At 42.9% G+C, this 26,478-nt stretch overlaps 1 long non-coding RNA gene across 1 annotated transcript in view; it reads left to right on the forward strand.

Annotated features, from left to right (window-relative positions):
- Positions 1-734: 734 nt before the first annotated feature.
- The window catches only part of LOC135908761 (uncharacterized), a 54,348-nt gene continuing 28,604 nt past the window's right edge, over positions 735-26,478 (forward strand). Inside the window, exons 1-2 of the long non-coding RNA XR_010566413.1 lie at positions 735-800; positions 20,606-20,688. This is a non-coding gene — a long non-coding RNA (uncharacterized lncRNA). The remainder of the gene's footprint in view (positions 801-20,605; positions 20,689-26,478) is intronic.

Raw genomic sequence — 26,478 nt, forward strand, 5'->3', positions numbered from 1 at the left:
GCTCCACTACCAAGCGAGACAATCTCTACACCCTCCTCGTCTAGCCTCCGCAAGTGAAATTCCTTCCCTTCGTTCTTTTATACAGGAGCTCGAGGATCGCGTGATGCGTATGTCACAAGCCCCGCGTTCATTTTTTTGCCTCGCTTTTTCGTGGCGTCGCGCACTTCCGCTGACGGAGTCCCGCGCGAGCTGTTGTGATAATCTGATTTCGTGCAGCGCACCATTTTGCGCGATGTGCCCGAGGACACCTGACTAGAAATATAAGTCAGTGCTACACGAATACTGTCGCAGACACAAGCGTATCACAGTGCATGATCCAGCAGATGAACACGGTAGAAAATGACGTAGTTTTGGTGTCTGCGCGCGTGACTGCACGACTTGGGAACAAGCAGACGAAAGGGAAGTACATCTCTCTTGCTGCGGTGCAAAGTAAAACGAAAGCATGCACACATTCGGTTTGTGTTTTATTATTTCTCTAAGCTTTACTTCGTATATTCAAGCAACATACTACACAAACAACAGATGTTGCCTTAAATAATTCTCGAAGTCACGTTTCACCGTGAGCGACGTCGGAGTGGAAACACGTGTACGTAGGTGCGCTAGCACGTGTGTGTCATCCTCCGGCTGGAAGCGCGGCGGCGGCGAGGGGAAGGGAAAAGCGCGTTCGGTTTGAAATTTCAGGTCTTTCTCCGGTGCGTAGCAATGTAATACTTTGCAGACACGATCGTTGTCACGCAGTGTATGCGCTGCGCTTGTAAGCTCAAAATGACTAGACCTGGTGAGGGGCCCTTTAACGAACTGTGAGTATCTTGTCCGCCCTTATTGTCTATATGATCGTATGTCTGTTTTAGGAAAATTTCAAAACTTCCTGTTGCGTGCAGTAAACTGCAGTGTACAAGTCGGGCTGTTTGTAAGTGGCAGTATGGCATATTTGATTCGTATTTCTCAAGTACTCACAAAGACGCCAGTTTATAGAAGACACCACATAGCACTTCAAATAATCTTTTTTTTTTAAAGTGAGTGTATCGCATGCTTTCATACATTACATGGCAACAATGATGGGGAGAGGCTGCCGTGACTGTGTCAGAAACACATAATTTATTTTGCCTGGTTCCAGAGGACAATATAGCACATGTACGAAGGGGCTTTTGTCTTCAGAGTGCAGTCCAGTTTTTACTAATGCATTGTTCCTTTAATGCGACTTTGCAGTCAGCCACTTTAATAATTTCTTTCCTGTTTTCTTTTTTAAAGATAACGCTTCTTCAGCTCTGAGTTTGCAGCGGTATTGCTTGCAATCTTGCAAAGCACCGATCACCCGATAGTTTCCTACATTTTGTCTTCATTAGCACAGTTTTGTCTTCATTAGGGCAGCATGTGCTGTCATCCTATTTCGCATTTGTGTCTTGTTCTATGTGGCTTTTCTAGGATAAATAGCACCACACAGTGACCTCCGCTTTTGTCTTAGCTCGAAAGTTTACAGCTTAGGACTTCTCGTGACTCAAGCTTTTAGCGAGACATTTCTTGGTCCCACACCCTACAGTACAACATTTGATTTCTTTGCTTGCATTGTTTGCCTGGAAATCTGAAGAACAGCATCATTTGTGCTCCTCGTTGTAAAAGGAGCAACTCCTATTGAAAATGAATACTCCTGAGGAGGCAGGCAAAACAACAATGCCATGTGTTAACCGATGCATGCAAGGTAACTGTTGTGGCCCGTAAACCCCTGAATTTTTTTTGCCATGTGGCCACCACCTCATGAGATATAATGGTTGGCATTTAAACGATTGGTTTCGGCAACAAGGCATTAATTTCAAAGTACCTCTGGATGGTTACCCTGCAATGCATAGCGAAGCATATGGCTGCACCCTATTTTCAATAAAACTTGCTCATAGGGAAAAATTGCAGTGAGATGATGTGGCTTCTCATTGTAAACTTATTGCATAATAAAGGATTGGTATATTTGTAAGCAATCGATTGTGCTCAAAACGAGCATCCTTATTTGTGCAGATTCTAAATTGTAGTGTTGGGTCAGATGTCACAGAAACAAACTGTCCAGCGTTATTGTTGTAATATGAGGGCGGTTGAGAAAGTAATGCCCCCAAACCCACTCCTTTACCAGTATTGCTGCATTTTGAGCTCTTTATCATTTAATGCATTGATGTTTAAGCTATGGAATCTCACTTGCCCCAAATTTTTATCTATTCGCGTTCCAATGTAATCGAGCAATCCATGGCATCCAGTTGTGATGTCCGGTTGAAACAGCGGGCTGCAATTGAATTTCTCACTGCTGAAGGTTCTGCGCCCATCAACAGTGATTGCAGTCTGAAAGCAGTTTACGGGGATGGCTGTGTTGAAGTCAGCATTGTGCGAAAGTGGGCAAGGACTGTGAAAGATCAAAATCCAGCCGCATCACATGTCCAAGATCACCACCGAACTGGACGGCCCCTAACGCCTTCTGATGAAGATCAACATCAGGCGGACGAGTTGAATCGGGTCAACAACAGATTTCAACACTCGCCATTTCCATTGGTTCAGCAAACCACATCATTAGGAACCTCCTGGGTTACAAGAAGATTTGAACTTGTTGGCTATGCTTCGACTTTTTAATGTCAGTCGTCGGTTGCCGTGGCACCCAACAAGCGCAAGTCTTCTTGTAACGTAGGTCTTTAATGATGTGCTTCACTGAGCCAATGGAAATGGCTAGTGTTGCCGCAACCTGGTATTGCTTGATCCTGCGATTGCCGTGAGTCAACTCATCTGCCTGATATTCATGACCCTCATAAGAAGCCATTGGCGGCCGTCCCCTTCGGGGCTGATCCTGGAGATTTGATGCGGCAGGATTTTGGTGTTTCAGAGTCCCTGCCCACCTCCGAACAGTGCTGACGTCAACACAAGCATCTCCATAAATCGCGGTCAGATGGCGATGAATGTTGAAATGCGCAGAACCTTCCGCAGTCGGAAATTCAGTCACAGCCTGCTGTTTCCACAGGACGTCACCACGGTATGCCATGAATTGCGCGATTACTCTGGAACGAGAAGAGATAGGAAGGTGAGGCAAGTGACATTCGATAGCGTAAACTTCAGTAAATCAATGATAAAGAGTTCAAAATGGTTGCAGAAGTATTAGCAATGTAGTGGGCTTGGAGGCAATAATTTATGATTCGCCGTGATATAATTGTGTAGCCCGTTTCTCCTACATTCATGATGTGGCAGATTATATGCCTTATTCTTTCCAAAGGACGATTTCTTGGAAGGAAGGTCTATCTGTGTTTATGTTTTCTTTATCCTGGACTTCATGTGATCTTGAAATATTAAAGTAAATGATGTAGGGAAGCGCTGCTTGGCATGTTTCGTGCACGTTTCTTGACATTAAATTGCAACAATTGCATTGGTAGAAAAGAAGCAGATTGCTACAGCGATCAATGAAGAACTGGCTTCATCTATGATGGCTCGCCTTAGAACATTGGAATGGGGCTACACAAAGGCATCACCAGCCTCGCCTGTGCCCGAGAGCATTGCATTGGTGTGAATGAGACTGTTCTTCAATGTAGAACGGCCACAAGACTTGTCACCACATACAAGGCGTAGTGCAAGCTCTAAATATTGTGAAGAAGGCTAGAATGAATGACCCTCCATGCAGTCACTCTTTCTGTATCTGTGGTAAATGGGACAATTTTACGCAGAAAACTCACATGTGATTTTGTGTTTTCTCTCAAAGTTGCTATGCCGTGCATTTGGAAACATATTACCTATTGTATGCACACCATACATAACATTTCTATGTGCTAGCCTGATTGTGGACTTACGAAACATTGAATGAAGTGCACATGTACCCGCTTCAACATGCCGTGCTTAAACACCCTTATAGCAAGGGCTATTATATTGCTCATCACACCCGATAGGTCAAGGGGTAATATATTCCTGATCACACCCTTACACCCCAAGGGTCAAAGAGTAATATGTTGTTCAAAACACCCTCAAGGAATAGAGTGCTACTGGAAAATAGAACAACCATCATAAGTGTCTAATTCCCTATAAAACCCAGCTTTTTCAAGAGTGCTAGTGGGTTAGTTATAGACACTAAAAAAAAACCCCCTTAGGGATGTAAATTATTTTGTAGTGTGCGACATGGCGCCTCAGAAGTCCTCATCACCGACATAGGATTGGCCTTTACAGCGGAGCTCACCCAAGTCATTCTGCAGTAGTCAGACAAGGCACAGGAGGACAACTCCCTACCACCCACAAACAAATGGTCTTACGGAGCGCCTGAATAAGGCCCTCACCGGCATGCTAGTATTGTACGCCGACGTCGAACACAAGACCTGCGATGCCGTCCTGCCATACGCAACCTTCGCTTAAAACACGGCGGTGCAAGAAACAACACAGATCACGCCATTCAAGCTGGTTTACGGCAGGAACCCGCCGACGACTCTCTACACCACGCTGTCGCACGTCACCGAAGAAGAGAACCTTGGCGTCGGCACCTATCGCCAGTGCCCCGAAGGAACCCGAGAGCTACGGATCTATGGTTCAATAATCAGTAGGGTACCGACAGCCGATACTACAACCTCCGACGACGCTACATCGAGTACCAGCCCGGTGACCGTGTTTAGGTTTGGACCCCGATACGCCGACAAGGACTCAGTGAAAAACTATTGTGATGCTATTTCGGGCCCTGCAAGATCATCCGACGTATTGACGAACTGGACTATGAGGTCGTGCCAGACGGCATTTCGCATTCATAGCGGTGCCGCGCACGATCTGATGTGGTCCACGTGGTGCGTCTTAAGTCCTTTAACGCGCGCTGACCAATTTCTTTATTTTGTTGTTTCTTTGCTACAGGTGTTCTTGTTTTTTACTTTCGCTTGTTTGCAGCATATGATCGATGCTTTTTAAGAGGGTATATTGACACGTCTACGTGTTTATCTTTATTGGGCGAACACGTTTCACCACCTAACAAATCTTATCGCACAGCGCAGGACGCACCTGAATGTTTCGGAAGTTTGTGGAATGTTATCGATGGTTCTATCCGGTGTCTGTCACCGCACCTTGTGTAATCTGATTGCATGTATGCACGACGCTAATAGTCTAGTACTTTGTGGAAGACACGTGGTTTGCAGCGATTTCTCTGGAACATTCGATGTCTCATGTATAAAAGCGACGCGCTTGGTCAGGTGATATTTTGGCGATCGCCGTCTGTGTTGGCCGCTGTCGCCTTTCTTTAGGTGTAGCCTGTTCTTGTGGGCACAGGTTCGCCCAATAAAAGTTAGTTTCGTCTTCCATAGTATTTCTACTGTGTTCTTTGTACGTTACTACCACGTGACAATATTGTCTATGCCCTTGGAGTGGATTGTGGAGACCAGACAGATCAATGTAATCTTCGCGGCTAATCGCTACTGCCATCTAGAGCCGGCGGTCACACCTGCGGCATGGCAGAGGGTGCTAAGAATCGGTGGACCTGGACAGGCCGCCACTGAAAAGCGAACCCGGCAACGTTCAACACACGAACCCTTGCGAGGGAAGCTAGCCTAGCAGGGCTCTTAGCGATATTTTGAGGCAGTGCGTGGTATATTATTGGCCTTAGTGAGATTAGAAGTGGGGAGGCTTATACAGTGCCGACTAATGGCCAGCTCCTCTGTTACAGCGAACTTCTAGATATGAGACAATACGGGGTAGGATACCTAATTCATAACGACATAGCAGGCAACATTGATGAACTTTGCAGCGTTAATGAGAGGGCAGCAGTAATCGTAATAAAGCTGAGTAGTAGGTATAGAATAAAGATAGTACAGCGAGCAATGCAGCAGAAGCTTCAGCATGTTGCCTAAACGCTTCTTGCTTGCACAGCTCCCGGAGACCGACGTAAAAAACTGGCAAAACTGACTAATCCCACGAAAGCGTTCTTAACGCCCTTGAGATGTCGACCGAGCTGGCAATGTCTACTTGCAGTACCCTTCCCCTGTGATGGTTCTTTCCGATTCAGTTGATTGTCAGAAAAATATCTCAAAAGACATATCTGAAATGAAAAATGCTGTGAATGCACGTTTCGATGCCTTGAAATCGCGTGTGGCTGCTCTCGAAATCTCATTCGAAGGCGCTGCCTCATCAAAACTGTGATCAGCTTCGTTCTGAGGCGGTTTGCCTAAAGCGGACTGTTCCCGAACTAATTGCCACATATGAAGATCTTGAAAACCGTTCCCGAAGCAATGACATAATCCTTCATGGCATACCAGAAGATAGAAAGGAGAATCGTGACACACTGCGCTCCAACGTCGCGAACGTGTTCAATCGGCTTTTTCTTGACTGTCTGTGTATTGAACGTTTCTATAAGTTAGACAGAATGCGCACTGGGCGTTCTCGTCCATATCATGTTAAAATTGCTTGATTTCAGCTATAAGCTAGTGATTATGCAAACGCTTGTAAGGTTAAAAGTTTTGCCATGTAACTCGCTGAAGGTTTTTCGTCTAGTGGGCACGCAGTACGTAGAAAGCTATGGGACGCTTCGGTTGAGCAGCGGAATGACGGCTCTGTTGCTAAAAGGAGGTTATTTCATTTATCGATAAAATTCGTTACTGCTGGGACGGTTCCTCAAATAGTTTAGCAATAGCTCCTGGTTTTCTAGCGCAAGATTTCTAAACGTCTCATAATCAATAGGTTGACAATCTCATCACTCTGCTACAGATTTTGCACTTTTTAATGCTAATGCCATAAGCATAACTAACAAAATTGCACAGTTTCTATGGCTAGCTTCTTCATGTTCTCCTCATGTTATATGTATCAGAGAAACATGGCTCCGTGAAGATCCATGAAGATATTCACGACTCAGAATTCACGCCGCCTGGTTACATTGCTCTCCGTTATGAAAGATGGTGGTGTTGATTTGCTTTTACGTTCAGAATTTAAATGAGGTTTACCAGGTTTCCGCCTAAAATTGCTTTGGTGCAAGTTACTAGTGCATCAGCAGAGTTTAACGGTTTATTTATTTATTTATTTTATTTATTAGATACCTGCATCGCCCATGCGGGCATTACAGCAGGGGGGGATTACATAATAAAGGAAGGAACAAGTAATCACATACATAAAGCGTGATAAAACGCATCATTGTTTTCAATAATAACAATGTCAGGCGAAAGAGCATTCCATTCTCTGATAGTCCGAACAAAAAAAGAATACCTAAAGACGTCACCCTTGAAAGGATACTCGCAGACTTTCAGCGCATGGTCGCGTCTCAACGACGTATAAGTAGGCGACTTAATATATCTTTCTCTCTGAAGCCCTGTTTTTGAATAATAAACAGCGTGGAAAAATTTCAGCCTCAGGTTTTTTCGCCGGTCTTTTAATGCCTGCCACGATAATTTAATTTTACTTTCGGTCATACTTAATTTTCTACTGTAGTCATTAAGAACAAACCTAGCTGCTCTATTCTGCACTCTTTCAAGCTGTTCTGTGAGATCGGCCGTGTACGGATCCCAACAAATACAACCATAATCAAGTAAACTACGGACATAAGGGAAATACAATTGCTCTTTTAATTTATTCGGTATTTGACTGAAGTTACGGCGGAGGAAACCCAATGAACGGATTGCCTTATTTTTAATATGCGTAATGTGCCTGTTCCATCTTAAGTCAGACGTCATTAAAATTCCTAAATATTTGTATTCGTCAAGTTTCTTTAATGCCATATTACTCAAGGTATAAGTGCATGGCTCAAATGCGGGCTTCCTTGAAAAGGTGACGTGAACACATTTTTCAACATTTAGTGACATTTCCCACGTATGGCACCACGTTCCTATAAGGTCTAAGTCAGTCTGTAATAATGAAATGTTATTTGCGTTATCTCTGACTCTATAAATGACACAGTCATCCGCAAACATTCTAAATGAAGACGTAAGATCACTTTCAATATCATTAATAAAGAGTAGAAATAAAAGGGGACCTAAAATTGATCCCTGAGGAACACCTGAGGTAACTGGAACATATACAGAAGAAAAACCGTTGAGCACCACAGACTGCTCTCTTGCACGAAGATATTCGGCAATCCAAGCTATGACACTATTGTCCAATTTGTAAGCCTTCAGTTTTGAGATGAGAAGATCATGTGCAACGACATCAAAGGCTTTTTTGAAATATAGAAATACGCAGTCTATTATTTTGGTTTTGTCTATTGCCGAGGCCAGATCATGAAAGAATTCTACTAACTGTGTAGAGCATGAAAAACCTTGTCGAAAACCATGTTGACTAGGGCTTAGAATATTGTGCTTAACTAAGTGCGACATGATCGAAGTATAAATTATGTGTTCCATTAACTTGCATGGGGTACTTGTTAAAGATATCGGTCTGTAGTTTTCAACGGCACTTCTCGATCCGCCTTTGTGACTGGGTACAACCCGTGCCAGCTTCCAATCACACGGTAAACAAGACTCAGATAAACACTTTGTAAATATCCGAGAAAAGTAAAAACACAATATTCCAGAACAGTTTTTCAGAATCGCTGCCGGAATATCATCAGGGCCACAAGCGGTCATCGGCTTCATCTCCTGCAGTAATTTACGCAAACCTTCTACACCAAATATAACCTCAGGCATTTGTTTAATGTCCATTTGGCAGATCACATTAGCACTACGAGAACGCCTTGGTCTAAACACTGACAAGAAAAAATCACTAAAAAGTTTCACTTTGTCTTCATCAGCGTCAATTATGGTTTCAGAGCTCTTTAAAGGGGGGATAGAATTGTTTTCTTTACCATTGCACCTAACAAATCTCCAGAACTCTCTGGAATCTTTGAGCAACTTCACACCAAGGTTTTCGAAATACGTATGCTTGGCCTGCTCCGCGAGATTCTGAAAGCTTTTTTTCAAACATTTCAGTTCTAACCAAGTATTCGGGGACTGCTCTCCAAAACTTGAGATAAGCTCTCCTAATTTTTTGTATTAGTGTGCGCAGCTGGTGATTAAACCAAGGCTTATCCTTTCACCGTTTAGATGAGATAACATGAGTAGGAACAAATGTATTGCGCACATCAAACAGCTTCTCTTTAAACAGCTTCCATAACTCTTCAATGCTCAATTCATCAACTAATGCATCATCATCATTTCGTTTGTGGTCTTCATCGCCACCCTGATAGCCCTAGTGTCTTGTTTATTAATATTCCGCATTGTATACATGACCAAAGCCTCGACAGTTCTAACTTAATCGTTCTTGGCAACTTTAACCATTCCCAGCCTTCACTGGCTTTCTCTCACATATTCAGTCACCAGTGCGTCTATTTGTAGAGACTTTATTACGTTTTCTTTGTCGCATAACCTGATACAACTAGCTCATAAGCATACGCGGTACAACTCCATGCTTAGTGTTTATCAGTGACAGTATTGCTGATTTAGACTGTAAGTATGATATCGTGGAAGAAATCTCGCACCATAGCGCAGTTCTTGTACACGTTAAACGTTGTGCCCCACATGAACGCTTTAGCTGTTGCACATTTCAAGTTTTTGACAAGGCTGACGATGCGTCTGTCACTAATATTCTGGCAAATTATTTTGACCACTTTCTGTCGCTCAGTACCGAATGTCATGTTGGCAGTCCTGTGTATTGTGTTGAGTCGATAGTGAAATTTTGCAAGAATAATTACGTTATATTGAAAACACAAAAGATAAATATTAAGCTTCCTTCGATTAGCCGGAATATCTTGCACCTATGACGCCGTGTCCGTAGGCTACGTAAATCAAAGCATCCTACTTCTGCGCTACGCGTTCTCTTTGAAAAAGTCAAGGATGAACTTCGTACGCGTACTACTGATGCTAAACATTTCTTTTGTGCAGCTCCCTATACTACCTAAATGAAATCCTCGCGGGTTCTCGACATCAATTTTACCTAGTGCAAAGTGCGTACTTCTTTCAAGACCAACGGCGCTATTACTCAGAACCCCGACGTGGTTTCAAATGCATTTAACTCCTACTTTGTGGGGATTAGGGAATTCGCTGGGCCATTGCACGGGCGCATTCCCCTGCTCTGCCATCCCTACGGCTCAGTCCCTCCTCGCTCCGAACCGGTTGTCAGTGGTGGCACTCAAGTCGCGATTTTTGGCGGTGAGGCCGGGGTTAAGACATCGTGAGGCGGCGGCGCTTGGCGGCTACTCTCGTGGGGGTAGCGTGTCTCTTCTCCCCAGGGGCTGCCCGCGGTACGTACATGATTCTTCTCGTCCGCCGACACCTCCTGCGTTCAGCTTTCCTCTACTCCTTATATTGTTGTGTGCAAGAACACTGGCGTTCCTTCTGAGTGACTGTGCGCTACATCTTAGAGGGCACTTGTTTCAGGTGGACTGTTTACTGAGTTGAGCTCCCGCACGGTCCCTCGCCCGTGTGGGGAGCGCGTACCTTGTGTTGATCCTGTCCGTAAGCTAAGCCAAAAAATGAGTGCCTAACCTTCGCGCGAGGTCGTACCACGCCGAACCGCACTTATCGGAGGCCCAAGAAGAAGGAGGTTGCCCAAGCTCTCTCAAGTTGGCCCATTGGTTATCGCCAGGGCAAGTAGCATAGTCGCCGGGACTTTTCCTAGCGGCATGTCGCAGCTTGAGCCCGCGCTCTCGCAGTGACGTGCTATAGGCGCCTCTGACTGCATTTTTCGCCCTTGGTGTGGACCCATTTGGTTGCCCACCGCTCCGGGAACGAGCGTTTGTGCAATGTCGCATGCCGCCGTATACAATAAACGGTTTCCGTTAACTCCGGACAATACTGTGTTCTTGCGTGCGTCGTTCAGTAGCCCCTTGCGGCCTGAACTCGCGCGCAGCAGTGCTAGAGGCTGTCGGCTGACGTGGCCCTCTGGCTCGTTCAGCTTGAACCCGCGGTGGTCGGTACTCGTGAGTGACCCGAAGACCCCATAACTTCCAATTTGTTTTAACCCTCCATGACCATGTGGTTCCATAGTTTAGTTATGATACACAAATGAATAAACTACGGAATATCGTAATAGGATCTGATGGTATGTTAAACATAATATAGAACCTCGACACTAAAAGTGTACCGGATCAGATTATATCTCGATTTCTTCGCTTGTAAGATACACCCTATGGACAGCTGAGTACCTTACTATAATATTCCAAAAATCCTTAACCTCTGGCGAAGTAGAAACTAAATGGTAAGCAGCCAAAGTCCTGTCTTTCTATAAATCAGGTGCTAAGCAATTCTCTAACTACAGGCCGATATCTTTCGCACCCCAGTGATGCAAGATGTTAGAGCACATTATTCAGAAACATATAATCCCATTCCTTAACTCTAATGACGTTCTAACATCTTCACAGCAAGGTTTCCGTTGTGGTTGTAGCACTGTAACGAAAATCATAGATTTTCTTCATGATATCGCCTCTTAACTAGACATAGGTAATCAAGTGGATGCAGTCTTTATTGACTTCTCTACAGTTTTTCACTCTGTGATTAGTTCTAAAGTACATATAAAATGAAACGCCATATTCAATAATCCCTGTCTTTCACATAGTAGTCGTGAGGACACCCGCAAGGTGGTGAGAAGTAAATAATAAAGGGAAAATCATACATCCACTCGTTCGTAGCAATTGCTACAAAAAAGAACAAAAAAACACCCCATACAGGTTCATCGAAAGAAAAGCCTCACAGTTGAAGAAAAATTTGTCCTGGTCCGGGACTCGAACCCGGGACCACCGCCTTTCCGGGCCAGCCGCTGTACCAACTGAGCTAACCAGGCGGCTGGCATATTGCAGAGCGAATTCAAATTTGTGGAATTCGCCGGAAGTTGGCGAAGTTGAAGTGGGTTTCCTTTGTAGCAATTGCTTCGAACGGGTGGATGTCTGATTTTCCCTTTCATAATTACTCATCTCCACCTTGCGGGGTTTCCACAGAACTACGTGAAACACTTGCCTTTGCTTCGTGTTCTCGACAATTCGTGCTTCGTGTTCTCGACAAGCAGCCTGGTTAGCTTAGATGGCAGATGCCCCGAAAGGCGGTAGTTTCGCGTTCGAGTCACGGGCCAGGGCAAATGTTTATTCAACTGTGAGGCTTTTCTTTCGAGGAACCCGTATGGGTTTCCTTTGTAGCAAATGCTACGAACGTGTGGATGCCTGATTTTTCCTTCATTTATTCCTTGTTTTGTTTCTTTGATAGCCAGTTTTCTTCATTGTCGCTCACAATTTGTTTCTTTTAACTTAGTGGATTCAACTCCTGTTGACGTCACATGAGGCGTTCATCAGGGATCTGTATTAGGCCCTTCATTGTTTCTAATATACATCAATGACTTACCTCGTAGCACTTCAACTAAAATCATTCTTTATGCAGATGGCTGCGTAATATGCGAATCTAGTAACTCCATTAATGACCATCATCATCTTTCCCAATCACTTATGTCTTTCTGCGCTTGGTGTAAAACGCGGCAAATTAACATCCACTTCAGCAAAACTGTAGTGGTGTCAATTGACAATAGACGGAGCCCCCTCTCATTCGATAATTCTCGGGATGGCATTCGATTTCAAAGAGTCATCATCATCATTATCATCATCATCATCATCATCATCATCATCAGCCTGGTTACGCCCACTGCAGGGCAAATGTCTCTCCCATATTTCTCCAACAACCCCGGTCATGTACTAACTGTGGCCACGCCGTCCCTGCAAACTTCTTAATCTCATCCGCCCACCTAACTTTCTGCCGCCCCCTGCTACGCTTCCCTTCCCTTGGGATCCAGTCCGTAACCCTTAATGACCACCGGTTATCTTCCCTCCTCATTACATGTCCTGCCCATGCCCATCTTTTTTCTTGATTTCAACTAAGATGTCATTACCTCGCGTTTGTTCCTTCACCCAATTTGCTCTTTTCTTATCCCTTAACGTTACACCTATCATTCTTCTATCCATAGCTCGTTGCGTCGTCCTCAATTTGAATAGAAATCTTTTCGTAAGCCTCCAGGTTTCTGCCCCGTAGGTGAGTACTGGTAAGACACAGCTATTATATACTTTTCTCTTGAGGGATAATGGCAACCTGCTGTTCATGATCTGAGAATGCCTGCCAAACGCACCCCAGCCCATTCTTATTCTCCTAATTATTTCCGTCTCATGATCCAGATCCGCCGTCACTACCTGACCCAAGTAGGTGTATTCCCTTACGACTTCCAGTGCCTCGCTGCCTATTGTAAATTGCTGTTCTCTTCCGAGACTGTTAAACATGACTTTAGTTTTCTACAGATTAATTTTTAGACCCACTCTTCTGCTTTGCCTCTCCAGGTCAGTGAGCATGCATTGCAATTGGTCGCCTGAGTTACTAAGCAAGGCAATATCATCAGCGAATCGCAAGTTACTAAGGTACTCTCCATTAACTTTTATCCCCAATTCTTCCCAATCCAGGTCTCTGAATACCTCCTGTAAACATGCTGTGAATAGCATTGGAGAGATCGTATCTCCCTGTTTGACGCCTTTCTTTATTGGGATTTTGTTGCTTGCTTTATGGAGGGCTATGGTGGCTGTGGAGCCGCTATAGATATCTTTCAGTATTTTTACATACGGCTCGTCTACACCCTGATTCCGTAATGCCTCCATGACTGCTGAGGTTTCGACAGAATCAAACGCTTTCTCGTAATCAATGAAAGCTATATATAAGGGTTGGTTATATTCCGCACATTTCTCTATCACCTGATTGATAGTGTGAATATGATCTATTGTTGAGTAGCCTTTACGGAATCCTGCCTGGTCCTTTGCTTGACAGAAGTCTAAGGTGTTCCTGGTTGTATTTGCGATTACCTTAGTAAATATATTGTAGGCAACGGACAGTAAGCTGATCGGTCTATAATTTTTCAAGTCTTTGGCGTCTCCTTTCTTATGAATTAGGATTATGCTAGCGTTCTTCCAAGATTCCGGTACGCTCGAGGTCATGAGGCATTGCGTATACAGGGTGGCCAGTTTCTCTAGAACAATCTGTCCACCATCATTCAACAAATCTGCTGTTACCTGATTCTCCCTAGCTGCTTTCCCCCTTTGCATATCTCCCAAGGCTTTCTTTACTTCTTCCGGCGTTACCTTTGGGATTTCGAATTCCTCTAGAATATTTTCCCTTCCATTATCGTCGTGGGTGCCACTAGTACTGTATAAATATCTATAGAACTCCTCAGCCAGTTGAACTATCTCATCCATATTAGTAATGATATTGCCGGCTTTGTCTCTTAATGCATACATCTGATTCTTGCCGATTCCTAGCTTCTTCAATGTTTTTAGGCTTCCTCCGTTCCTGAGAGCATGTTCAATTCTGTCCATATTATACTTCCTTATGTCAGCTGTCCTACGCTTGTTGATTAACTTCGAAAGTTCTGCCAGTTCTATTCTAGCTGTAGGGTTAGAGGCTTTCATACAATGGCGTTTCTTGATCAGATCTTTCGTCTCCTGCGATAGTTTGCTGGTATCCTGCCTAATGGAGTTACCACCGACTTCCATTGCACACTCCTTAATGATGCCCACAAGATTGTCGTTCATTGTTTCAACACTAAGGTCCTCTTCCTGAGTTAAAGCTGAATACCTGTTCTGTAGCTTGATCTGGAATTCGTCTATTTTCCCTCTTACCGCCAACTCATTAATCAGCTTCTTATGTACTAGTTTCTTCCGTTTCCTCCTCAGGTCTAGGCTAATTCGAGTTCTTACCATCCTGTGGTCACTGCAGCGCACTTTCCCGCGCACGTCCACATCTTGTATGATGCCAGGGTTAGCGCAGAGTATGAAGCCTATTTCATTTCTAGTCTCGCCGTTCGGGCTCCTCCACGTCCACTTTCGGCTATCCCACTTGCGGAAGAAGGTATTCATTATCCTCATATTATTCTGTTCCGCAAACTCTACTAATAACTCTCCCCTGCCATTCCTAGCGCCTATGCCATATTCCCCCACTGCCTTGTCTCCAGCCTGCTTCTTGCCTACCTTGGCATTAAAGTCGCCCATTAGTATAGTGTATTTAGTTTTCACTCTACCCATCGCCGATTCCACTTCTACATAGAAGGTTTCGACTTCCTGGTCATCATGACTGGATGTAGGGGCGTAGACTTGTAAAATCTTCATTTTGTATCTCTTATTAAGTTTCACAACAAGACCTGCCACCCTCTCGTTAATGCTATAGAATTCCTGTATGTTACCACCTACACTCTTATTAATCAGGAATCCCACTCCTAGTTCTCTTCTCTCCGCTAAGCCCCTGTAGCACAGGACGTGCACACTTTTTAGCACTGTATATGCTTCTTTTGGCCTCCTTACTTCACTGAGCCCTATTATATCCAATTTAGTGCCCTCAAATTCCTCCAATAGCACTGCTAGACTCGCCTCACTAGGTACCGTTCTAGCGTTAAACGTTGCCAGGTTCATATTCCATTGGCGGCCTGTCTGTTCAAAGAGTGTCTCAATATAAATACTTACTTGTCATTCTAACAGAACATATTTCAAGCTCTAAGCATATAGAACCTGTAAGCGGGAACTAGGGTGGTTGCTTGGGATATTTGGTAATTTATGATCACAAATAACGTACAGCGCCAAGGACAAAGAGTGCAAGAGACGACACACAGAGCCCTGTATGTCGAGAGACACATACACAATGCATGTCGTCTCTCGCAGTCCTTGTCCTTCGTGCTGTACGTTATTTTTGATCATGTAAGCGGGAAAGCGCTAAAAACATTAGGTTATTGGCGCCGCATTTTACCTAATACTCCCCCTGGAGCTAAACTGCTATTGTATGAAACGTTAATTCACCTTGTTCTTGAATATGCATCTGTAATTTGTTTCCCCTAGAAACAATGTAAAATAAGCTCGCCAATAACGTTCAACGAACATTTATTCGTTTCATATGCGAAAATTAGAGCCGCAGTTTCTCACCAACACAGTCTTTACAATCTTTGAACATTGTGCCATTTCTTTCACGTTATCGCATTGAAGCGTCAAACGTTTATATGCAATTAATAACTCAACCTCTCGTCTTTCTGATTCCGTCTATATCACATTTGCTAACGGAAGTCATACCCGTAGCTCCGACGCCTTGAACATAACACCTATTTATGCTCGTACTAACAAATTGAAGTACAGTTTTTCTATGTACAATGGAGCTTTGGAATTCTCTACCCGGTAACATTCATTCACTATCGCTAAAAGATATAGCTACCACCAGTAAGCACTTCGCTAACATGTAAAGCACTTCTTTTTTGATCATTCATCGTTTTGTGTACATGTGTGTTTTTAATGTGTAATTTATAGTGATGTATAATGTTCCCACTCCTGCTATAGTCATATATTAGGCTGGACTATATGTAAATAAATAAATATACCTATGCTCTAACCTCGTCATAGTTTTGAACAGCTGAACTGAAAAAAAAACGAAGGACTAAAGTATACGCAGCGGTCGTATATGTCTTCGTTTTTTTGATTTACCTCAGTTTTTTTTTTTGCACTGTTGGCAAATACGGTCAGCGCTATTTCTTTCATTGGGTGTAAGAGATAATTTTTAACCTATGAGATCGGGGAAGAAAACAAATGTCTATTCTATCTTACGTAAAAAATTATTTAACATCTAAATATGAAAATAGCAATACTAAACCAACTGCTTATGGGCACTGCGTTAAAACAAGCCACATCAGTTTTCCTCCAATTGTTAGAGGGCAGTAAATGTCAATTTCCAATGCCATAGATAAGCTTCCGCTTGCCATGGATCGCAGGTGTACGTAAAGAAGGAAGGCATAAAAGAGCGCATGCCGTTTTAAAACAACGTAAGCGAAGTAAATAAATCCACGCACCTTGTTTACCAGACCCTAAGAGCCAATTTACTGAAATCTACTGACCCTGTCAGTAAAATGTTCTTGAATTAGTGACCACGCCCATTCATACCCAATTATGCGACATGCCATAGCATGAAGCTGGCTGTGCAGTGTATATTAGGCATCTTGCTAGGTGTGCAGTTTTTGGTACATGACAGTGTTAGAAAGTTTTGAAAGGCACATTGAAGAGAAGGGCGTATTTTAACAATAAAAATGCAGTAAATGCTGCTTGATGTAAAAGCAATATGCTACAAAAAGTCCGATATAAGTTTTAATGAATCGTCACTGACTAGCGAATTATCACAACAGTTCTCATCTGAAAATTGTTCCTTCTAAGTTCATTTTAAGGCTTGTTGTTTTTTCTATAAACCAAGGAACCAGCTATTTCATGGAACCACGTCTGCCAAAGAGCAGGTGTAGCTATAACACTGTGGGAAATGGTGCAACAAGAAGTGCCAGGGTACAGTTGTTTTCGCACGAAAACAGAAACATGCCTGATTTTAAACCAAACAAAGCTGATGACTAAATACGTGACATGAAACTAAAACAGAAGCAGTCAACTTCTTACTTCGGTAGAAGAGAACCAACTCATATATCCAACCATAATTGTACTGACAAAATACTCAAAATCTCCTGGACACTACGTTGTTTAAGACGCTTGCTTTAGAGCCGTCTTGAAGAAACCTGATTATGGAGACAACTTTTGGTACAAGGCCATGCTGCTTCCATGAGTGCTGGACCTTGGTTTCTCTCTCAGTGCGTCATGCTGCGACTGAGGTCAAAAACAACAGTGGTGCTTTATTATACGTATGGCAGTGACATGATTGTACAGAGCTCGCTGAGGCTCTCTAGCGCAAGATTTGTTTCTTTGTTAAGTGTAGTCAAAAAAGTCATGCAATGTGTAAGTACCTCTGTGCAGTGTGTGAAGCAACTTAGAAATAATTTTTATATACCAGCTAGACGACTAGTTATTTTGAGGTAACTGAAAAAAATTATTAGTAGGTGGGTAGTCTGTACACTGTGTACACTTTGGAACAAACAGTGCTAGCCGTGGGGCAAAATGTACACGGACTCCCACACACACAACACACATGACCAACACACGCACCGCTCCGTGTTGGTTGTCGCAAGTTTATTAAAAATGTACATGTACAGAACATTGCACTTACTAGCCTAATTTTATTTTCGTCAATAAGCACTAAGTTAGCTGATGTATGAACCTCAGGTTAATTGAGCAGTCTGTGCTTTTATTCTTTTTTAAATGCTCTTAAGCATAAAAAAGGCACATTCAGAATGATTTTTGCTTAGTTTTAAAGGAGGCAACTGTAAATGAACAGAAAGGAAGCAAAGGATCCTATGTGGGGCTCTACTCATACAGCTGCAGGGTAACTACCACCCTCCCACTGTTCGTGATGTTTTGTTGTTTTTACTTTTACGCATGTCACTTATTCATGACAATTTTAACAAACCGCGTGAGCAAATATGGGTGAAACATTTTTTTAAATCACGCAGCCAGTTAGTGTGATATCAAGAAGGAATAACCACATCCTATAACTCATACAGCTGCAGGGTAACTACCACCCTCTCATTGTTCGTGATGTTTTGTTGTTTTTACTTTTACGCATGTCACTTATTCATGACAATATTAACAAACCGCGTGAGCAAATATGGGTGAAACATTTTTTAAATCACGCAGCCAGTTAGTGTGATATCAAGAACGAATAACCACATCCTCGCACGACTTCATTTGATATAACTCTTCTAAACAATATACTTATAACTTTAGGGCACATGTTGAAATTACGGAGCAGAAGACGATCAGGCAGGAGAAGCGAAGCTTGTTTAGCAGAAACAATAAATCGAGCCCAACTTTTGAGATGATGATGATCATTGAGCATTATTAGCATGGAATGACCATGGAATGACCATGGAACGACCATGTAAACTTTGTAACGCAAAAACTGAGTCATATAATATGTATAATACGCCGAAACCGCTACCTTCTTCCTACATCTGTTAAAGTGCTACTATATAACGCCTTATTCGCCTCTCATATCAATTATTGTCACCTAGTTAGGGGCACTACAAGTGATACTAATTTACACAAATTATTTCTATTGCATAAAAGGCTGGTACGCGTCCTCGCAAATGTTCCGTACCATACACACACCAAGCATTTATTTGACAAGTTTAAAATTATCACAGTGCACGAAATTTATAGGCGTTGACTATTGCAGAAGTTTTATCACATGAACAGGAAAAACGATCTATTCCTTGTTAAACTATCATGTTTATTTATTTATTTATTTATTTATTTATTAGTACCTCAAAGGCCCCATTGAAGGGGTATTACATGAGGGGGTGGAATTTCAGCAGTACATTTCTTCTATGGATGATCTGAATGACGATGAGTCGATCTAATCAACGATGGCGTTTGGCAGGTCATTCCAGTCCCTTGCTGTATGGACGAAAAATGATGACAGATGCGCAGAAGTGCGAGCAGGGGGTGGGTAGACGGCCTTCCCGTGGTTTGTGCGACTTGAAATGCGATGGGCGGGGCTGATAATGGAGTTCAGAGATGGATGATAAAAGAATTTATGAAACAGACACAATCTGGAAATTTTCCGGCGGTTAGCTAAAGTTGTGAGATGAGCATTACGTTTTAGTTCAGTTACACTTACATGGTAGGAATAGGCGGAGAAAATGAAACGAGCTGAGCGATTTTGTACAGATTCAAGAGTAATGGAAAGGTTATTTTGATGAGGGTCCCAGATCGCGCATGCATAATCTAATTTGGGGCGGATTAGTGTTAAGTAAGCAAGGGATTTCACTGATGGGGGTGCTAGTCGCAGGGTTCGTCGAAAGTAACCAAGGACGCGATTTGCCTCGTTAGTAATCTGTGAAATATGAAAAGACCAATTTAGATCAGATGTCAAATGGATGCCTAAATACTTATAAGTTGATACTGAAGCGATTTCTGCATTCCCAATTAGGTATTTTGAAGATGGTTGTGAGTGACGTCGGTGGAATGATAGCAGAGATGTTTTTTTCACATTTAAGGACATTAGCCATGAATTACACCAGGTTAGTACGTGCTGAATGTCAGACTGAAGAAACAAAATGTCATCGGTGTTAGTAATAGGCCGGTAGATAACGCAGTCATCAGCGAATATGCGGATGTTAGAACATATGTTAGCAGGCAAATCATTAATATATATGAGAAAGAGAAGGGGGCCCAAGACGGTGCCCTGAGGTACCCCAGATATAACAGAGGAATAAGAAGATGAACATTTATTAGCAAAGACAAACTGCTGCCGATTAGTGAGAAAGCTGCATATCCAATTAAAAACATGTTCGTTAAGATTGAGACGAGAAAGTTTTAGGAATAGTCGTTTGTGAGGAACTTTGTCAAAATCTTTTTCAAAACTGTTTAGATGAACGTGCCCCCTCACGCTTCATAATAAACACAGAACCCTGGACAGTGCACCGTTTTAGAACTGATTACAGCTCATAAATGCTAGAAAACTACATACCAAGGCTTTTGAATGCTTGCAACAAATCTGTAATTGATATGTGAGCCCTTACCCCATCACAATCGTCTCGACATAATCAGCAGGACTAACATTCATGTCTGTACGTTGAGCTTTTTCAGGAGTGCAGATTAGTTGAGTGTACAGTTGCTTGTTTAGATGTACTCATATATATATATATATATCCTTTGAACGCTTTGGATGCATTTTGTTCGCCCATTTTCTTCGTTTTTCATGTAAACGTATCTGCATTTGGTTGATAGACACATGTATATTCACTGCAGTGACACCATGCAATGTATTCTGATGAAGGCTGGACCCCGGCCGAAACATCAATAAACCTCTGCATACGCGCGTCTACTTCACTGTGAGTATTTACTCGGACCCAGAACTGCTTTTTGTCTGGTATGTCTATATATATATATATATATATATATATATATATATATATATATATATATATATATATATATATATATGCTTTTCACTTAGTGCTTCTCATGGCTTCTTGCAAAACTGTGTATTTGTGTAGTGTCAAACAAACGCAGCAGCTTCGCGCTGCCCGTCCTATGGTAATAGGGGGCAAGGTGTTCTTTCAAGCTGCACTCGCAGCTTTTCTTCTCTGCCATCCCCAATCTGCTAGAAATAAAGATATATTCAATTCAATATCATAATTGTCAACCTATTTATGTCGACAGCAAGGTGAAGGACTCTCTCAGCGATCTCACGTTACCTATCTCTTGCACCAGTTGACGCCATCCTATGCCTTTCGAGATACGCGGCCTTAAAGGCTGCAATGAGATTCCTGGGCGTTCCAGCCTCTAGCTTCGCGAATGCTTGCATGAAAGGCTTCAGGATGAGTTTGACTGTAGCGCTAATGTATCATTCAGAAGATTTGGGAAACGAATGTGTCCAAAAGTATTCGAATTTCTGCTGCGGAGCAATGACTCGGTTACTTCTTGGCCTCAATTTGCAAATGGGAACACATGCCTCAAAGAGAATGATAAGGAAGGTATTAGGTGAACCGTTTTAATTAGCTACCAGAACATCGCGATTTCACGCTCAATAATACTCCACTTATTCAGGTAATCCACCTCAACAGGCCGAACTGCACCATAGGCTACGTGTGCTTTTCTTTTTTTTATTTTTCGAACTAAAAGAAGGCAAAATAAGCCCAGTATATCGGCTGCATAAATGCGAAACTGGCTTTTCTGCAACTGAAATCTAGTACTGAAAGCGAAGGTTGCTTCTCCTCAACACGGGTTAGGTGCACTGAAAACATGTAGCCATCGACAAGAAGCCCACCACGACAGGCTTCCATGCGATGTGTGGCTGCGCGCGCGTTCCGCGTAGGGCGGACACGTGTTCACCCTTTGGCAGCCTACAGAGCCTACGGCAGAATCTCCGTGTGCTATCAGTGCGCTTTTTGAACCACCTCTACTATCAGCGCTGAAAATGTCACGCAGGCGCACAGGGCATGAAATGCAAATGTATATTCACCGTGAATACTGGGTAATCCAAGGTCTCGTGTGATGTGTACTCTACGCCTTGTCTACTGTAACGTTGAAAAGCCAAAACGAATAAAAAATCGGTATGTATACTTTAGTAGGAATATTTACAGCATTTTCCACGTATATAACTTTCACGACTCTTGGAGTGCCACCATATGTCTCAAGCAGATCACACCTTAGATATCTGTCCAACACTATCAAGCAACATGACTCAAGATAGAAAATAATGCTGATAATGTAAAGCGCTGGACACATTACGCTAGCTCTAGAGTACTAGCTACGTGAAACAATGACACATGCTGCCTTGTTTAAATTTCGTTTACTAAAACTTTGCTACAGTACAGTTGATACAAATATTGTCCATTTATTTCTCAGTTTTGCGGTCCATCATTCACACATTTAGTAACTCTTCGGCCAAGCCAAGGAGTGAGGCTAGGAGATGACAGGAAAGCGATTGCTTGCGACCACGAGCCTGATGGCCGTGCATCTTCGAAGATAGGAACTAGCATCTTCTCTGCTGGGCTTTCAAAATATATAGACATTAAACCAGGCCACGTAGCTCAGCGTTGCGGCTAACTATTTTCAAGATGAAAGCACGTAGTAAGAGGCGAGCCAAATTATTTCTCGCCGTAAACCCACCAAAAACGCTAGAACCGTTGCAGACGAATTAACGAAATGAATACTGGTTGCCATATGTGCCCTCATATCGGGGCTATTCACGTGCTGGCATATAATTATAAACAAATAAAATAAAATAAAATTATACTTAACAGGAAAGAGTTGCACTTTACGGTCAACTCAAGGAATTGTGACAGAGCAGAAAAAATATGCTGCCATGTTGAAATGCGAGAACCAACTACTATATTTTCTCTCTGCTCGCGCTGTCTGGGAGGACTTCATCATTGTTGACATGTCGGCCCATCAGTGTCGGCACAAAACTGAACAGTTGATCACCGCTTACAGATAACGTCGCTGAGTGATATTGTTGAAAACAAGCGCACATTCTTTTTATTTCTCGCAGCTACCGCAAATAAAAAAGAACATTCCGAAAAGGCAAGAAGAGACAATAAGACATTTGTGAAGCGCACTCTCTAGCCCTTACGTGTGCTATAAAAAAAAACTAAGGCTAAACTTAGGACCCAGACCACACGTGGTTTCACAAAGTGCAACGTACGCTGACATGTCGGAAGACGTACTTGCTAAACTTTGTAGCTCTCCGCTTGTGTTTTCTACGCAGGCATTGCAGTCAGTCCTTTTCTATGTCATCAACACACTCAAAGTATCGCGTAAAATAATACGTCATCCTTTCTTTGTAATGTTCTAGAAAAGAAAATCACTCACCTTTGAAGTTTGGCGAACGAAGGAACGCAGCAGTGCCGTCATAAGATAACTCGAAGGGCAGCCATCTTGAATATGGCGGCGGGCATCACAGCAGGACCGCAGACAACACGTCATGCATCATTTATGTGAAAAACGCTGTGTGTACAAAAAAAACTTAAAAATTTTATTTTATTGTTGTTTATGCATTTAGAATAATTCAGAACAGTTGTATTCTAGTTTTGGTTCGATTTATAGGGTAGAGGTAAAGAAGAACATATAATTTTTCTTATTTTGTCTTCACGGGCTTCTGTCATAGATCGTTCACAGAAAACCTTGTCTACAAAGTCAGCTGTACCGACTGTGCGGCGTAGTGATTACCAAAAATCCAAAAGAAATAATCAAACACGAGATTGACGTACAAACATTTAGCCACATACGCAGCGCCGTCGCCGAACTATCTGAAGACACCGACTGCAAAATTGCTTTCAAAGAAACCCAAATCCTTTAAACAGAGACTTACTCGCGAAAAAGACTACTGCTGAACTAATGGCACATACAGTATACAGGGGGTAACAAATCGCGTCAAGGGCAACCTACTCTCCGTGTATATCCATGGCCTCGGCGATATGACGAAAAAAAAAACCACACCCAGCAAGGTAGATCCCCACTCGAGTTCACCAACACCCCCGTGCCCGCCCCTCCCATCCGCATCCCGTCGACGGTACTCTCGCGTGTCAAGCTCCCTCAGCATCGGTCATCCCAGCCGACCAGCACCGCTGCAGCCATCCCGCCCTTTCGCCCCCCCCCCCCCCCCCATTTGCGGAAGTGAAGTGACTCCCTTGGTTCAAACACAATGGCGGGCTAGTTGGTTAGAACTCATGCGCGACTGAACGAGGACGTAGAAAGAAACAGATGTCCCCTCCGAGTGCTAGTGCCAGAGATTGCAACCTTGCAGAAACTTGTAGCGACGTTTTTACAAAAGTGCTTAAAGCTCTTGCCAATCGACGACTCATTTTTGGTAACTAAGTCTGAACAAATGGTGGAATTCTTTAAGGACTGGCAAGACAGGAACCTTGTCGCTTTTTCTATTGACTAAAGCGGCCTGTACTATTCTCTCCGGCAGAATGACATGATGAATAGTGCAACTGACTCTATTGACAAGTTTGTAGTGGTTGGATTTCGAAACTCTCCTAGTTTGTCTTGCGACACATTTTGAGAACTTCTTCGTTTCTATGTTAACTCGACTTACGCGAGTTGGGAGGGAAATGTTGTGAAACAAAAAGTTGGCATACGTATGTTTTGGGTGATATAATGCTCCCTGGTTAAATGACTTATATGTAGCTAACCATGGCCTGGTTCTTGGTGAAGGCCTGAAAAATAACACCGATGTCGTGGAAGTGTTCAGATTTGTTGACGATTTTCTAATTATCTTGAATAACAGCATATACAATTTTGATTCGCTGGTATCAAATACCGTAACCTTTTCAATGAAGTGTGGTCCCCTTTGTCAATGGCACGTGATGTCCCCCATAGGCAATTTCATAAGGACTTAAGACAAGACTTTTCCCAACAAGAGGCCTGCTGGAGTTATCGGCCGAGAGGCCATAAGCCTCTCCTACCATTTCTTTCCGCTCAATAAAAACTCGTAAGACACCCAGTAGTAACATCGTGTTTCATTAATTCTCTTACGAAATCATGTGACCAGAAAGTGGAAGCCAGTTTCAGAGATGAGGCCAAGCTCCTGGCAGATTCTGGTTATCCTATGCGTATGCTCACCTCTGTGGTGGAGGGCTTAAGCAGGAAGTGTAAAAACGCATCGAATGGAAGCAGTGCCACTGCTAGATCAAAGAAACCCGCCGTAGTTGCTCAATGGCTATGGTGTTGGGCTGCTGAGCACGAGGCCGTGGGACCTAATCCCGGCCACGGCGGCCGCATTTCGATAGTGGCGAAATGCGAAAACACCCGTGTACTTAGATTTAGGTGCAAGTTAAAGAACCCCAAGTTGTCGAATTTTCCGGAGTCCTCCACTACGGCGTGCCTCATAATCAGAAAGTGGGTTTGGCCCGTAAAACCCCATAATTCAATTTTTTTAGATCGAAGAAATTTACTGTGATACCATACATTCATTGCATTTCACATTATCTCAGAAGAAACGGGTTGTACATTTTTTTCGGTGTTTGAAATAATTTAACACTGTTTAATTCCTCATCTGTTTATATGCTTATCGAAGTCTACATCACGGCCGTTTGTGTGTGTTTGTGAGTTTCTTTACGAACTCATTGTGGTGCAACTTGCATTTGACTTTTATACTGTTATGTTCATGGGCGTATAGGACTGTGCTGTGGATTTCTGACCGTATGAAGTGATTTCTGTTCGCCTTCCTACATATTTTTTATATTTATGTTTCCGCTGTGAGAAAAGGAGTAGCCGTCACAATTATGAGGCGACTACGTCTCTTTCTTTTATATTTATTTTAATCAAAAAGAATAGCGGCAAAATCGGGTGTGGACGTGGTTTTCTATGCCTCTGAGCGTCTACTGAAGCTATGCAAACAGGTTAATAGAGAGAATAACAAAAGGCGCGCACGTTCTACTCAACATCGCAAACAATTTGTAACCTGCACTCGTAACGTTGTCTATGCCATTCCACTTTCGTGCGGAAGAACTTATGTTGGTCAAACCGGTAGGTGGCATCAACGGGAGATTAAAAGAGCATCGATGTAAAGTCACTAGGGTAATCTCGGATCATTTGGGTATTTATTGCCGAGATTTTCCCTCCAAACTCATTTTTTAAACTACCTCGATTCTGTAGAGGGCTCATAGCAGGATGACAACGGAGATTGTGGAGGCCTACGAAATTGCAAAATTAGAGGAAAGGGGTGTGAGCAAGCCATCAGTGTCGCTATCTGAAAAGGAGATACGATTCCTCGGTTTATCTTTGTAACCATTGCAGTATATGTTTTCACCATGCCTTGCACACGTGTACGGTTCATGAATATGCACCACGGAATGTTCTTTTTTGCTGTCACGCTTGTTTCCACTCATATGGTATATATATCGATACGTGCGAAAATACAATCTATAGCTGAAAGGAAGCGCTGTCTCTGTGTATCTGTTTCTGCATCCTCGTTCAGTCGCGCTTTTTTTTTTTCAATCATTTTTTTATTTCCTTAAAGAAGGAGGAGTACAGGACTAAAAGCTTGGACAGCTTGACGAGGTCCCGACCCCTTGTAAGTTGGCATAACAGCAAGATGACAGCCAGTCATACACAAGAAATAAAAAAAAAAACATCACAATGTAACGGGTAATACAGAGTGAAACAAGACG

This window comes from Dermacentor albipictus, unplaced genomic scaffold, assembly GCF_038994185.2.
Source record: "Dermacentor albipictus isolate Rhodes 1998 colony unplaced genomic scaffold, USDA_Dalb.pri_finalv2 scaffold_18, whole genome shotgun sequence".
Lineage (NCBI taxonomy): Eukaryota > Metazoa > Arthropoda > Arachnida > Ixodida > Ixodidae > Dermacentor > Dermacentor albipictus.